The sequence below is a fragment of the Schistocerca gregaria genome, chromosome 4 (genome assembly GCF_023897955.1).
Source record: "Schistocerca gregaria isolate iqSchGreg1 chromosome 4, iqSchGreg1.2, whole genome shotgun sequence".
In the NCBI taxonomy this organism is placed as follows: Eukaryota; Metazoa; Arthropoda; class Insecta; order Orthoptera; family Acrididae; genus Schistocerca; species Schistocerca gregaria.
The window spans coordinates 213,832,332-213,847,602 of NC_064923.1; the positions used below are offsets into that span (position 1 = coordinate 213,832,332).

Genomic DNA, 15,271 nt, shown 5'->3' on the forward strand with positions numbered 1-15,271 from the left:
GTTTTATGTTTGACAAAGCTTGTTTGGTGCTAGGTTCTTACTTTTAACTTTGCCTAATGGCATAGAACTTTGAAGAAAGTTATACTATAGGACGATATAAACATTTTTATAAGGTGGTTAGTACGGTTCGTATTGTGATTTATTTTACGGGTTTCCTTGTTTACATAGCTTTTTTTGCGAAATGAACAATATGAACAACTTGGGAAAATTTACAAGACGGCCGGACCGTTACCGGGTCAAACAGCGGTGTTTACAATCGTGCTGAATGCAGTCCCTCTTATTAAATGCCCTTCTGCAACACATGAAAACTACATAAGCACCATTGATGACAAGACTGATTCAATTACTCAAAACACATGACTTAACTTTAATTTGAAAGCGGTATGTCGAAAGGTTCGGGGTTAAGATGCGCACCAGTGCTTAAAGATTAAATAGATCAGCAAACAGTATGACATCCCCCAGGCTGTGGCTAAGCCATGTCTCCGCAATATCCTTTCTTTCAGGAGTGCTAGTTCTGCACGGTTCGCAGGACAGCTTCTGTAAAGTTTGGAAGGTAGGAGACGAGGTACTCGCAGAAGTAAAGCTGTGAGTACCGGGCGTGAGTCGTGCTTCGGTGGCTCGGATGGTAGAGCACTTGCCCGCGATGGGCAAGGGTCCCGAGTTCGAGTCTCGGTCGGGCACACAGTTTTAATCTTCCAGGAAGTTTCAGTATGACAATGGTAAGGCTTACTTCAAAGGAAACAAACTCTTAATTTCAATCGGCAACCAAAGTGCAACTTCATCCCAGCCCGTCCCTTCTAACAATTTTATTTTGAATAAAGTTCTGGTGACAGTTGGCTCTTAATATTTTCAAAGTTAAACTGATTGTCAGTTCTTAAGACCTCTCTGAAGAAACGTCTTAAAATATTACTTGTGAACACTTGTTACAAGAGAACTCACTCGGCGGAACCACAACAGAAGATCCAGCTAAAATACTCCAATAATGACCCAGCCTTTCAAGCACATAAACGAACAGCTTAGTACAACAGGTTGTCTAGAACATAACTAATGACTGAGAAATGTAATTACAGTCAAAGAACTGAACCGGTTAACAGCTAAACCTTACCACAAGATCCCTCTTTTGTTTAACGGCAACCTGTGCCGTAGTACAATTGTTCTGGCTGCATTTACGACCAAGAGCTGCTTAATTAGACTATTAATGATCAGGTACAAACCAGAAAGAAAAGGAAATATAATAGCGGGATAGTTATTTAGTACAATACTGTTATTGTTGTGGTTTTGGACTTCAGTCTTGAGACTGGTTTGATGCAGCTCTCCATGCTACTCTATCGTGTGCAAGCTGCTTCATCTCCCAGTACTTACTGCCACCTACATCCTTCTGAATCTGCTTAGTGTATTCATCTCTTGGTCTCCCTCTACGAATTTTACCCTCCAATCTTCCCTTCAATGCTAAATTTGTGATCCCTTGATACTTCATAACGTACCCTACCAACCGGTCCCTTCTTGTCGTGTTGTGCCACAAACTCCGCTTCTCCCCTATTCTATTCAATACTTCCTCATTAGTTACGTGATCTACCCATTTAATCTTCAGCATTCTTCTGTAGCACCACATTTCGAAAGCTTCTATTCTCTTCTTGTCTAAACTATTTATCGTCCATGTTTCACTTGCATACATGGCTACATTCCATACAAATACTTTCAGAAACGACTTCCTGGCACTTTAATCTATATTCGATGTTAACAAATTTCTCTTCTTCAGAAACGCTTTCCTTGCCACTGCCAGTCTACGTTTTATATCTTCTCTACTTCGACCATCATTCTAGAAAGTCTGTAACATCATCACGTAATCACCCCGTGTATACGTACATTAACAGACGCCCGCGCCTATAACTTTGACGCTCTCTAGTCTTGTCGGATGTCGTTTCCGGACATGGTTTCCTGTTGAAAATACGATGTACTCACTCTACAAGTGCCAGAAGTCTGTAATGGGAATTTCCGACTACCCTGTAGTACAGACCTGGCACCCGTCTTAGAAGCGGTTTTATAGTACGCTACGCCTGTTGGCTCAGCTCCAGTGTCTTTTTAGTCCGTTTACCACGGCTATCTTCGTTCCAACATTTTCTAATATAATGCACCTCCTAATATCTTTACACTGCCTTACGCTTTACTTTCTTTTAGCCATACATGCGATGGATACAGTCTTCTCTTTCTGCAGACGTAAATGGAAAATCAGACAAAATATAATAGCACCATCCATGAAACATAATATCAATTTACGTTTCACGAGTTCTCTAATACCTCTCTCAAGGTAACATTCCCGCCCCATGCCTCCAAATGTTTTCCACTTCTAGATAACGGGCTGAGAGATTTGTAACGCTGATAAGCAAACGTCAACCGTTGTGTTTTGTACTCCAAGGACGCTGCTGCCTGTATAGCACTGACAAATACTCTCATTTCAAGAACTGTATCTCCGAGCCATTAGCTGTACAAATGAACCTTTCATCTCTGCCGGTTTCGGCTAAATAATCATCTTCACAGGAGGAAAAGCGACACAGTGATGAGTCCTGCGAACGCCGTTATTTGATGGTTTAACGGAAACCGATAGAGAATAAAGGTTATTTGTACAACTGATGGCTCAGAGATGCATTTCTTGGACTATTTGACAGCTGTAAACAGTTATAAAATTTCAGCTCTTATTTCAGGCAGCTGATACAAAAATTTATTCCGTAGCTATTCTCGCATCTTTCTTCGCACTGAGATCAAGGTAGTTCACTAATCTAGCCATTTTAATTGGCATCATCGTTAGAAAAGGTACTTCCGAGATTAATGTCTTCAATCCTGATAGGCTGACATGGTGATTTTTGTATAATGCTTGTGGACCGATAAGATAAGGAACGAGGAGGTTCTCCGTAGAACCAGAGAGGAAGGGTACCAATGTCAGTGATTTCTATATATTCCCTTCCACGTCGTTTCTCCGGAGAAACTCATTTCTTACCTTATCAGTCCACCTAATTTTTAACGTTCTTCTGTAGCAGCACATCTCAAATGCTTCGACTCTTTTCTGCGCCAGTTTACCCACGGTATATATTTCACCATCACATTCTCCAAACGTACATTCTCAGAAACGCTCTGCTCCAAAAGTACATTCTCAGCAATTTCCTCCTCAGATTAAGGCCTACGTTTGAAATCAGTAGTCTTCTCCTGGCCATGAATTCCCTTTTTGCCAGAGATAGTCTGCATTTTATATCCTCTGCTCTGTCCGTCATGCGTTATTTTGCTGCCTAGATAACATAACTCCTTAACTTCACCTCCTTCGTGATCACCAATCCTGATGTTTAGGTTTTTTATTTCTCCTACTTTTCAATACTGTCATCTTTCTTCGATTTACTCTCAGTCGATACTTTGTACTCATTAGACTGTTCATTCCTTTCAGCTGATCCTGTAATTCTTCTTCACCTTCACTGAGGATAGCAATGTCGTCAGCGAATCTTATCGCTTTCCTCTCACCTTGAATTTTAATTTCGCCCTTGAACATTTCTTTGATTTACCCTCGTTGCTTCTTCAGTGTACAGGTTGAACAGTAGTGCCGAAAGACTACATCCCTATCTTACACCTTATTTCGTTCTTGATCTTCCACTCTTATTGTGCCCTCTTGGTTCTTGTACACATACTACATTACCCGTCTTTCCCTGTAACTTACCGCTATTTTTCTAAGAATTTCGAACAACTTGCACTGTTGACACAGTGGAACTCTTTCTTGAGGTCGACAAGTCCTATGAACGTGTCTTGTATTTTCTGTGGGCTTTCTTCCACTATCAGCCGCAACTTCATTGTTAGGAGCGGATTTGGCAAGGTTAATTGTATTGGGTGGCCCGATGACCTTCCTGCCGCCACCTCATACGCCCCCAGGACGGAATTAGTGTGCCCCAACTGTCTGAGTCTAGTGTAATTCTTGGGACAGTGCGAACGTGTTCAGATGTTCGCGTGTCGTGTAACTGAGGTGACACGTGGGGACTGGTCGGATATTTACCTAACGGGATGTGGAAAACCTCCTAAAAACCACATCCGATGTCGGTAATCCGCTGGGCGAATTCGATCCGGGGATGGATAACCTGGTGGGTATTATCTAATTTTGTTTCTGTTCGCTCAGTTATACAAACGCCATCTCTGTAATTTGATCAGGGAAAATTTCCTGTATGAATCACAACGTCCAATGTAAACAAAATCGAACGTCCCTTCGTCACTGTAGGTGGAGTTAGTGAATGTGGGGATATATCTGTCATCAGAGTGAAGAGAGTAGCTTCAATAACAGCCAAAACTTTAGATTTACCTTTTAACACAAGGACATTGCATTTTAGCACAAGTGAAACTTCTCTTTTTTTTTTTTTTTTTTGTTACCTCTGAAGCAAATTTTCTATCTGTGAAGTTCTCTACCTAATTTCAATTTAAGGTTGAGCTAGTTCCCCAAGCAAACCACGCTGTTTTTCTACGATATCGGTATAAACATCATTCTTTTCAATTAATGCCATTTGTCCTTCTTGCATCTCGATTTCATGAATGTTTCTCAACTCTTCATGTAGTGTCACCACATATTTCATATTGCACTCTGTGTGTCCGACACAGAGAATCGCTTCATTTTACATTACTTAAATGTATACACTTGTTAATATCACATCTCCGTTCATACAAAGTGACGTAGTTTAGGGTTACAAGCAAGCCACCAAGTAGATTTTAGGGACGATGCTTGTTTTTTAAGTCTCACATCACTCGAGGTCAATAAGATACTTCAGTATACATATGTATATTCCACCTATTAACATACACTTGGTGATGACTGCTGCAGGAGTTGATCCAGGGATTGCTTGTGATGACATTCTAGTTTCAAAGAATAATTTAATTTTCACTAAGCCAACTGCAAATCATACCCCAATAGATAGTATGTACACCATTCACGTGTCTTTGTAACATCGAATGACCATTCTTCACAGAAACCAACTCACGCACGCACACAAAACTTGTTCTCCACAAGTACAACTTTAAATATCTTGTCGTATGCAGACTTGAACATACGATGCCCAACTTTACGTTGATAGTGTTGTGAAGCCTCAATCTCCCACCTGTAACACAGATTTCATGCCACTAACGTAACGTAAATGTAACAGTAATTTCATCTTTATCTTTACTAGTCAGTGATCTGGTTCCTGAGCCGTTTGAATCCCGATCAAATGTTGGGATAAACGTGTAACTTACGTGATATCACTGCCTTTAAGGCTCATCCATGTTGCAAAATTTTAAAACGGAAAGTAGGAAAATTCTCTTCAAAATTTGACCAGATTAGTTAGTAATATAAGAATTAGTGTTAAAATCGAGTGGTGGATGCATTTAAAACTAATGGAAGCAATATAAAAAAAATCTGTTAAACCTTTAGAAAAAACTGACGAGGAACAATATAATTATAAAAGCAACACTTTTTTCCAGCGATGGAATTCACGTATGAGGAGATGACACGCAAGGGCGAACATGTCCACAACTTAAAAGCAATGAGATACGGAATGGAACGGTACATATAGGATAAGACAAATCTAAATACATCACGCAATTTAACTGGAATAGAACATATCCACGATACAAGACTTTGAGAACACAGGGTTCAGAGCAAACATGAACTGCCCACTCATATATTTGGTGTAAAGAAGAACTAATCCATTATGACCAATAGGAGGCGCTGATTCAAGTCACGTGATTTCCACTCCAGTCACGCCAGATGTTCCCGCGCACAAGTGCCGTTAGCACCAGTCCATGCTTCTGTGCTCCCTCGTAATAATATTGCAGAGCACTAATATTAATAATTATTATCACGAGGACACAGTTACTTACCTGCTGGCCTTATTTTATATAGAGAGGAGAAACTTCTACGAAAAAAGCCAACAATTGTAACAAATAAGGAATATAATGAGGTCTGGTAGTCAATGGATGAAGTAAGAAAACATGGTGAAGACTGGAGAGTGACAAGTGAAATTCCCATCTAAGGGCCTAAGAAATTTAGAAACGTAAGTGTATTTTTATATACAAGCTATGAGAAACTCTCACATTGATATGGAGGCAACCGCATTCTGGAATTCCCAGCAAGATGAACAAGAGCGGAGGTCTCTTTATAAACGCGGATGAACCATTCTGAAACTCTTTTTCTTAACTATGAGCTGAAGTGCTTCTCAGCCATCCAGTCTCACATGATAAGAAGAAAGATGTTGATGCTTTTTCCTGTGAGCTATTTTCAGAAAAAAACTGCAAAAATACAGAGGACGTGAGCTGAGATAATCCATCATTGACGATATAACCTTTTTGTTCACTACAGAGGTATGGGAAATTGTTTACGACTGTTTAGAAGATAAGTTTCGTCAATACATTTAAGTGTAGCAGTTACCTCAAAGACCTGTTCCAATAATAGGTAGTGCCATTGTTATATCTCTTTATTCTGTTACGGCGTTTCAAAATATTTTACGTAATTGTGAAGCAACAATAAAATGTGGAATTTTGATAAAACACTAAATATCAATGTAGGAGGTGCCAATTTATAATTTTTACCACATATAAAATCGTTACAAGAACGTAATATGACCCAGAGTATTGAGCATTATGCAATAATACGTAAGTTATTAAAAACAAAAGAAACAAGATATTTGCTTTTGAACATCACTCAAAGACGAACATTTCCAATGATTTTCATTCAGACTTACAACTGAAATAAGTTTTAACTTTGATTGCAGAAAAACTGCATTTAGTGGACATGTCCGTCTTTGCATATCACCTCCTCATATTCGCTTTTAGCTAACTGTCTGATGAACGATTATGCTTCTTTCGACAGTAGCAGTTACCTGATAGCTGGCACTGACGTCCATCAGTGACACCTGATTATCCTAGTATTTGATATGTCGTATGTCGTCAGTTAAAAAAACCTTCCGTCTCTATTGACAACCAACTGTTGAAACAAAGAGATACTGGCAATATTGATGTAGATGACTGGAAATGGCTCAACTGTTTTATTTCGGAGCTAGTGTCAACATTCAGTTATTGCCTACACATCGAAAGACTTCCTTAACTGAAAGTAGCGCCCAACTTCTTATTTTAACGCTTCTCTTCTCACAAAGATTGAATTGTTTCGCTTTTATACTTGGAATATCTGCGTTTTAGCTCGGCAGGTCGCTTGATTAAAGCACTTCCAATCTTTTCTTTTTCTATGGCAGCTCCGTACAGACTTTTGAGACTTCACCGTTTTCAGCTTTCAGTCCGCTGCTAATCACAGTACTGTGCAATGTTGGCATTGAGTTCGCTGCCGTTTATTGCCTCCTCTACTGTTTGTCTGTATCTTCCCGCTTTGACTCTTTTTCCTCTTCGAGCAGCCAAGCGGATTCACACTTTTCAAATTCTATTTTTCGTAATGCGCAATTCTGTGAAGTCAATAGTAAGTCAGTTCTGTTCCTTCCTTTCTGGGAAATTTTCAGATGTAAATTCCTGTTTAAGAATTTTGTCGGGTAGATTCTGATCTCGACGTATTACAGTTTCTTCTCATTTATCCATCTCCAAATTTTTTTGTGAATTCTGCCTAGCTAATTAGCCACATGACGCCCACGCACAAAGTAATGTGTTCCACAATTGTCTGATATGTCCTTAGTTTGATACTTCTTATCATAGACAGACTCCTTCAACTGATGTTTAGTTCTTACATTTCCAACCGCTGCTGATTAACTTGATACTCTTTATTATAGACTGATTGTTTATTAAATACACATTACAAATATTTAAGTGTCATCTTTCTTAACGGATTTTTAGAAGAATCGAGATGATGTTATTATCTTTCACAGTATTAAAAACTAATTTCTAAACCGAAGATTTTATTCTCTACAGGAACTTTTTCCAGGTGCGATTACAGAATAATAATCGGCAACTGAAGAAAACTTCGCAATCCAAGCTTGTTAAAAAATAAATAAAAAAATTTAAAAAATTAATGTATTACCCGATTCGACAGAGCTATGGTGTCACCATCAGTTCTTATGCTTTTGAATTTTTACAATTCATTATCCATCAGTGTTACAAATAGCTTCACACTGGCTATGTACACTCTACTACCATGAAGATCACTGCGCATTGCCATGTCAAATGAAAAAGTGATTGCCAGTTGGTAGTGAACATGAATTCTTTCACTCGATGCAATATAGTTACGATTGTGTTTGTAAATTTGACTTTTCCATCTGACTTGCCGATGTGTAGTGATCTTCATGGTAGTTGACTGTACATATCCAATGCGAAGTGACTCCTAACGCTGATGGATAATATGTTGTAAAAATTCAAAGCATAAGATCCGATGATACCAGCATAGATCTGTCGACACCGGTTATCCAATAAAATGCTTTATTGCGAGCTTGTCCTGAGACGTTTTCTTCAGCTACCATACACTGCAGTTCTCCTCCATGCTGACCGTGTCAGGCATATATGACGAATCATCTAATTCTTTATATTTTGAGTACGGTTAGAGGAAATCATCAGCACAGAGGGTCAAACACGACCTGCGCAACGCAGAAAAGGCTGAGGAAGCGTCTAGCAATCCTCCTATTCGAATCCTGTAACTTGTACAATTTGAAAATGGCGGTCTGGAAACGTCGCATTACACCAATAAATCTAGGAGCAGAGGCTATTGAGTATTGTAATAAATATTTTGTGTGTTATCCATCACTGTTTATGTAATATCTTTGACGATCAGTAATAATAAAACTGTAAGAAAATACATGTAGTGTGTGATTTGATATGTTAGATGGCGCTGAAAACCCAGGTCCCTGTGATGCAGTGAAGTGACGCTACACCTGCCAGGTGAAAAACAACAATGATGGAACATGAAGAAACGAACTAAAATTTGTGCCACAGATGGGACTTGAACCCATGTCTCCTTGCTTACTATGTAGGTGTGCTAGCCATGACACCACCATAGCAGTAAGAAGGGAAAAACTGAGGATGTGTTTCGAAATTTGTGTTCGGGAGAGAATCTGACTTTGGCAGTCCCTGCAGCTGTGTTACTTATACTGCTACTGGGGTGTAATGGCTAGCACAAGTGCATAGTAAGGAGACATGGGGTAATGCCCTGGCCATTACACAAATTTTGTTCCATAACTTCATCTTCCATCATTATCGAAGATAAAGTTGAGATTCATATATCTCATGGAAAATTTAATTACATCAGATGAAAAATGACGTCTGCTTTTTTCATGTTTTCAGATCGAGATAAGATCTGCGGCAGCACATACCAGTGCAGCCTGCGTCCTTAACATCAGTGAAACGTTAATAATATTCTTCAGTGTTCTGCCAAATGTATTTTGAATGAACTCGACAAGTATTGTGAATTTTCATACGTGGACAGAACACACACTGCTGTTGCTATTGTGGAGTAGCAGATGGAAGTAGTGATAGTTGAAGGTTATAAAATATTTAACCACAAGCTACGCCATCTATATTTTGTTTATACTACTGCGATCTTAAGCGGTCCCTAGATGGTCAATAATATTGACAATGTTTCCCGGATTCACAATAATGTTGACTGTCTAGTAGTGAGATTGAGAGATTGCGCGATAATATGGAGAACATCAAAAACTTTGGAAATATATTGCGTACCTGGAAATGTTGTGCTGTCTGTGGGCAGTATTCACAATATCTGTGACAATCTCGTGCGCTACATAGACTAAAAAGGTCAGGTGTGCTGTTGTTCTTGTTGAAGAGAGGAAAATGAGTTCAAAAAAAGACGAAACAGCATTATTGTTAGAGTTTCAGCATTGCTAGCATTGGGGGCTGTTAGGTCATGTGAGCACAAAAATAGAAATGCTAAACATGATGAATCGTTTGATTTGTTGATCAGAGAATATGGGGACGGCTACGAACGAAGATGTTTTTAAGACAATCAGTTATTGCAAAGTTTTGAAGAAACGTATATATAGATATTTCCCTCTGTATATACGTTACTTACGTGAATGTAATCTTTTGGTGCGCGTATGACTGCACAACACGTTTCCATAGAGATATCTCAAACACGGCAAAGGTGGAGGTGAAACTGCAATTGTAAATTTGAAGTCCATTTTCAAGGTATCGCACCATAACTGACAGGTGCTGACTTGGTGGAACTGCGTCTCTTTAGTTTGTTGTTGATGATGGGAATACCGACTTCAACAGAAGTTTGTCTACGAAGGGGGGAGGGAACGCCAATGTAAGTCAATAGTTATTGACCGTCTAGGGGCCGCTTTGTTCCCAGTAATCTGACACCGGGCCATCTATTGAACAGAGCTATCTATTGACAGTTCTTCTTATTATTACTTTATTCTTTGAGTATTCGCTTGCGACTACAGTTCAAGACACCTTGACTGAGACGGATACAGAAATACGTCTGCGAAGATTACAAGTACTTTTGGGCAAGACTGCTAGAGACGTTAGATTGTTTGAGAGTGCTTGATGGTGCAGTTCAGGATCTTCTTTCCGACGGGGACTATTGCGTCGACATTAAGTCCGAAGAATATACCTATACCGCCAAGAAGGAGATTCTGAAAGCAAGAAGAAACACTCGTAGATAGTTTGTCCCCTCGGTAGCTATCTTTTTGACAGTAACTCCTGTATCTGTGACATAAACGGTCAAATTTCCTGTTTTAGATTAGAGCTGTCTTGAGGAGAAACAGAAAGATGTTCTCGATTTTGGGAGCAATTTTCGTCTTCTATAGACAGCAGTCCTTCTACTGTAGACAACACATTTTCGTCCTAGGATACTTGGAGGATGAGGGAAAGAATCTGGTGAAAGACACTCCAATCACTGCTGATTTGTAAGAGGGAAGGAAACGAATGTCCGTTCTGCGCTACGGAGACGAAAATTCAGTCTCATCTCGGTTACCTCGAAGCTATGAAACCGATGCCCCACCAATATTTTGAATACTACATATAATGAATATTTGTTTACAATCCTTAATAGACACGACCACAGTAGTGCTGAATTTAGCATCGAGAAAGCTGGTTATCGAAAAGTGCTCTTGGACATGTAGGGTAATGATACCGAAGATAAACAGTGTAAAGATATTGTGCAATAAAAGAGGTCGGGAACTGCTACCTTATAAAAACTTTAAATTCAGATATTATAGGAAGACGAAAGGTGCTGGTATATAGGATAGGGATGTTCTAACAAGAACAACTCTATTGACAAAATTTTAGATTAGTAAATGATCACGTTTTGTCTAGACGTGTTGGATATCACAGTCATAATCCATCTTCGCGACCAAGAAGTACACAGGAAATTAACAACAAATACAATTAAAAAGAAAGGAAACTGAATGAAAAAAGGAAGGCTGACTTCATTACTGGTCCTCTATAACCAACCAAAAGAAATAAAAAAAGAAGTAGGAGATTCGTTTTGTGATCTAATGAGTATCATGCCTGAAGATCTCTTACTCACACAGTTCGCTGTCTACTGCAGAAAATTACACTGAGGAGGAAAAGGACTCTTCTTTCTCCTTTGTGATTAGACTAACCCTCTGCGCTTGAATAACGACAGATGCCTGCGAGAGATTTAATCTATGTTTTAACTATTTGTTCGAATCTTCTTCTCCCAAAGTTTATGTTTTGTCAGAAAATCTAAAATCAGCTAATTAATTTCGGTTCTGGTTCCGCATCAAGAACTGACAAGAAAACTAAAATAAAAGTACTCGTCTAGAACAAAATTGTTATTTGGCAAAATGAATAAATGGCACTTTTTAAAGTGTGTTTCCTACAATGATTTAATGTTATCGTTAGCTTAGTGGTTCTTCTGAACGAAAGTAGTTTCAGTTGAAGCTTACTGTTATATTATTTCTTTCCTTTTGTAATTCTGTCACTTAGGGTAGTTAACATAATAATTTTTTCGTAACATTTGCTCAACAAAGAACCACGTTTGCAAGAATAGTTGCCCAATATGGAGACAAAGGCAATTTTGGACTATTTGCGAAGTTCATATGTTGAGCACGCAAAATTTTCGGAGAGCGTGTGAGACCTACACTCCCCCCATCCCACTCCAGGTGTAATTCTTTCGCTGTTGCATAAGCTTCGAAACTTTTTGCTCTACTTTTCGACAGTCCTTATTGTAAGTAAATCGCTCTGCAAAGAACTTGAAAATGTAATGAAACTTACTGTTGTAATGAAACTGCAGGAAGAATCGGGAAGCATACATGGACGTAGCCTTTCGCGTTCCATACTATTATAATCGGCGGTAGAAAAAATTTGCGTTCGATGGCTGAACAGTCCATAACCGGTATGGTAATCAGGCAAAACCAGTGATAATTGAGCCAACCATCCCACCGATGCACCAGGCTGAAGACACCTGTCTTTCGCAAAGAAGTCTGTTGCACAACCTCGTTCGACAAGGATCATTGACACTTCAAGTAATTTTTCAGTGGACTGAAGGCGTGATAACGGCATGGGAAGAGATCAGGACGTCAGGGAAGCTTCTAGAGTGTCTCCCCGTGGAGTTGGCGTAGTTTTTGCGTTACGACATTTGTGATATGGAAACGGGCGTTACTCATGATGGAGCAGCAGCCTTGTCGTAGTTTTCTCGCACATTTCACCATAACTGCACGCCGTATTTTCTCCAGCTTAGCGCCTTACCGTTCCCCAATGATAGGGACATCAGGTCCCTTACAGTCAGTAAGCAATGGACATTGGTATCAAAGAATAGCGTGAGCATCACCTTCCCAGCAGATGGCTGGCTCTTGAACTTTCATGGGATTAGGGAACGATGGTTGACACCACTGCATCGTCTGCGCATTCGACTCCAGTTTCTAATGGTGGCATCAGTTTTCGTCGCCAGCAACAATGCGGTCAGGAAATACACACATCAAAAAAAGTTTTGCATCACCTCAGTTCCGAGAGCTCCGGAACCTGTACAGAAAATTGGAATAGAGATCTACACAAACATCGTTATCGCCATTTTTATTGCTCATGAAAACCACACATTGCATATTGTTCTACCATAGAGCGGGAGCGTCAGAGGTGGTGGTCCAGATTTCTGTACACACCTGTGCCTCTAATATCCAGTAGCACGTCCTTTTGCATTGATGCATGCCTGTATTCGTCGTGGCATACTACCGACAAGCTCATCAAGGCACTGTTGGCTCCTCAAAGGCGATTCAGCGTAGATCCCTCAGAGTGGTTGATGGGTCACGTCGTCCAAAACCGCCGTTTTCAATCCATCCCACACATGTTCGATAGGGTTCATGTCTGGAGAACCAGCTGGCCTCTCTAGTCGAGCGATGTCGTTATCGTGAAGGAAGTCATTCACAATATGTGCACGATGGGGGCGCGAATTGTCGTCCATGAACATGAATGCCTCACCAAAATGCTGCCGATTTGGTTACACTATTGGTCGGAGGATGGCATTCACGTATCGCACGGCGCCTTCCATGACCACCAGCGGCGTACGTCGACCACAGATAATGCCAGCCCAAAACAGCAGGGAACCTCCACCTTGCTGCACTCGCTGGACAGTGTGTCTAAGCCTGACCGGGTTGCCTACAAACACGTCTCCGACAATTGTCTGGTTGAAGGCATATGCGACTCTCATCGGTGAAGAGCACGTGATACCAGTCCTGAGTGGTCCATTCGGCATGCTGTAGGGCCCATCTGTACCGCGCTGCATGATGTCGTCGTTGCAAAGATGCCCCTTCCCATGGAGGGAGTGATTGAATTTGCGCATGATGCAGCCTACAGCGCAAAGTTTGAGTCGAAACACGACGTCCTGTGACTTCACGAAAAGCATTATTCAACATGGTGGCGTTGCTGTCAAGGTTCCTTCGAGTCATAATCCGTAGGTAGCGGTCATCCACTGCAGTAGTAGCCCTTTGGTGGCCTGAGCGAGGCATGTCATCGACAGTTCCTGTCTCTCTGTATCTCCTCCATGTCAGAACAACATCGCTTTGGTTCACCCCGAGACGCCTGGACACTTCCCTGGTGAGAGCCCTTCCTGGCACAAAGTAACAAAGCGGACGCCGTATTGACGGTATTTACCGTCTAGGCATCGTTGAACTACAGACAACACGAGCCGTGTACCTCTTTCCTGGTGGAATGACTGGACTGATCAGGTGTCGGACCCCCTGCATCTAACAGGCGCATCTCAGGCATGGTTGTTTACATCTTTGAGCTGGTTTAGTGACATCTGTGAACAGTCAAAGGGACTGCGTCTGTGATACACTATCCACAGGCAACGTCTATCTTCAGGAGTTCTGGGAACTAGGGTGATGCAAAACTTTTTTTGCTGTGTGTATGTTGGTTTCAACACTGATAAGCATCAGATGCTTCAGGCAGAAGGCCATCCAGTTTGCTTTTTATTCAGCATTCAACGATGGGGCTTCCACTGGCTCCAGACCTTACAGTAGCCTAGCTCCTGCCGGAAAATGTGTTGCCCCCTACCGAAGCTGACGTCAAGATCCTTTTCTATTGCACGAATGGTTATGTGCCGCTCCGCCTTAATTGCGTAATAAACCGCACACTTGATCGTAACGGGTGAAGTTGCTCTCCCAGATCGACTGGCGTCTCGTGAGGAATGGCAGCCAGTACATTACTTGGAGCACAGTCCAAAGCGTTGGTTTTCTGCAAATATGCTGCCCCATACACGTTCTACATTCTCCAATGGTTGTTTACACGTATTCGTCCTTCAGCAACTAAGTAAAAAATAACAGCACATTAAATGATGACTAACTGAAACCCTCAGCTGCCGACAGGTGTTGTTGATATACCTCGATGTGGACAGCTGAAAATGTGTGCCCCGACCGGGACTCGAAACCGGGATCTCCTGATTCCATGGCAGATGCTCTATCCATCTGAGCCACCGAGGACAGAGATGAATAACGCGACTGCACGTACTTATCCCTTGCACGCTTCCCGTAAGACTCACATTCCCAGCTGTCCACAATTCTACATATGTAATGTACCTTATACACATTTGCCCATTCACTCATTTCTCGCGCACGCTTTGGCGATTCCCGTAAGAGTTTTGGAGACCTGTAGGCATTCGCACAGACGAAGGTCAATGGCTGGGTAGCCTTTAACTATATACATGAAGACAGTAACTGTTCTCGAAAGAACAGAATACTGTTGATGACCGTGCAGCTTTTCCCTGGAATAAATGATGACTAACTGAAACCCTCAGCTGCCGACAGGTGGTGTTGATAATGAGTAATGAGTTAATGGACAAATGTCTATAAGGTACATTACATATGTAGAA

General features: G+C 40.9%; 1 protein-coding gene across 2 annotated transcripts in view; it reads right to left on the reverse strand.

The window, feature by feature from the left end:
* LOC126266783 (synaptic vesicle glycoprotein 2C-like) overlaps positions 1-15,271 on the reverse strand; it is a 329,005-nt gene that overhangs the window by 226,057 nt on the left and 87,677 nt on the right. The window lies entirely within an intron of this gene.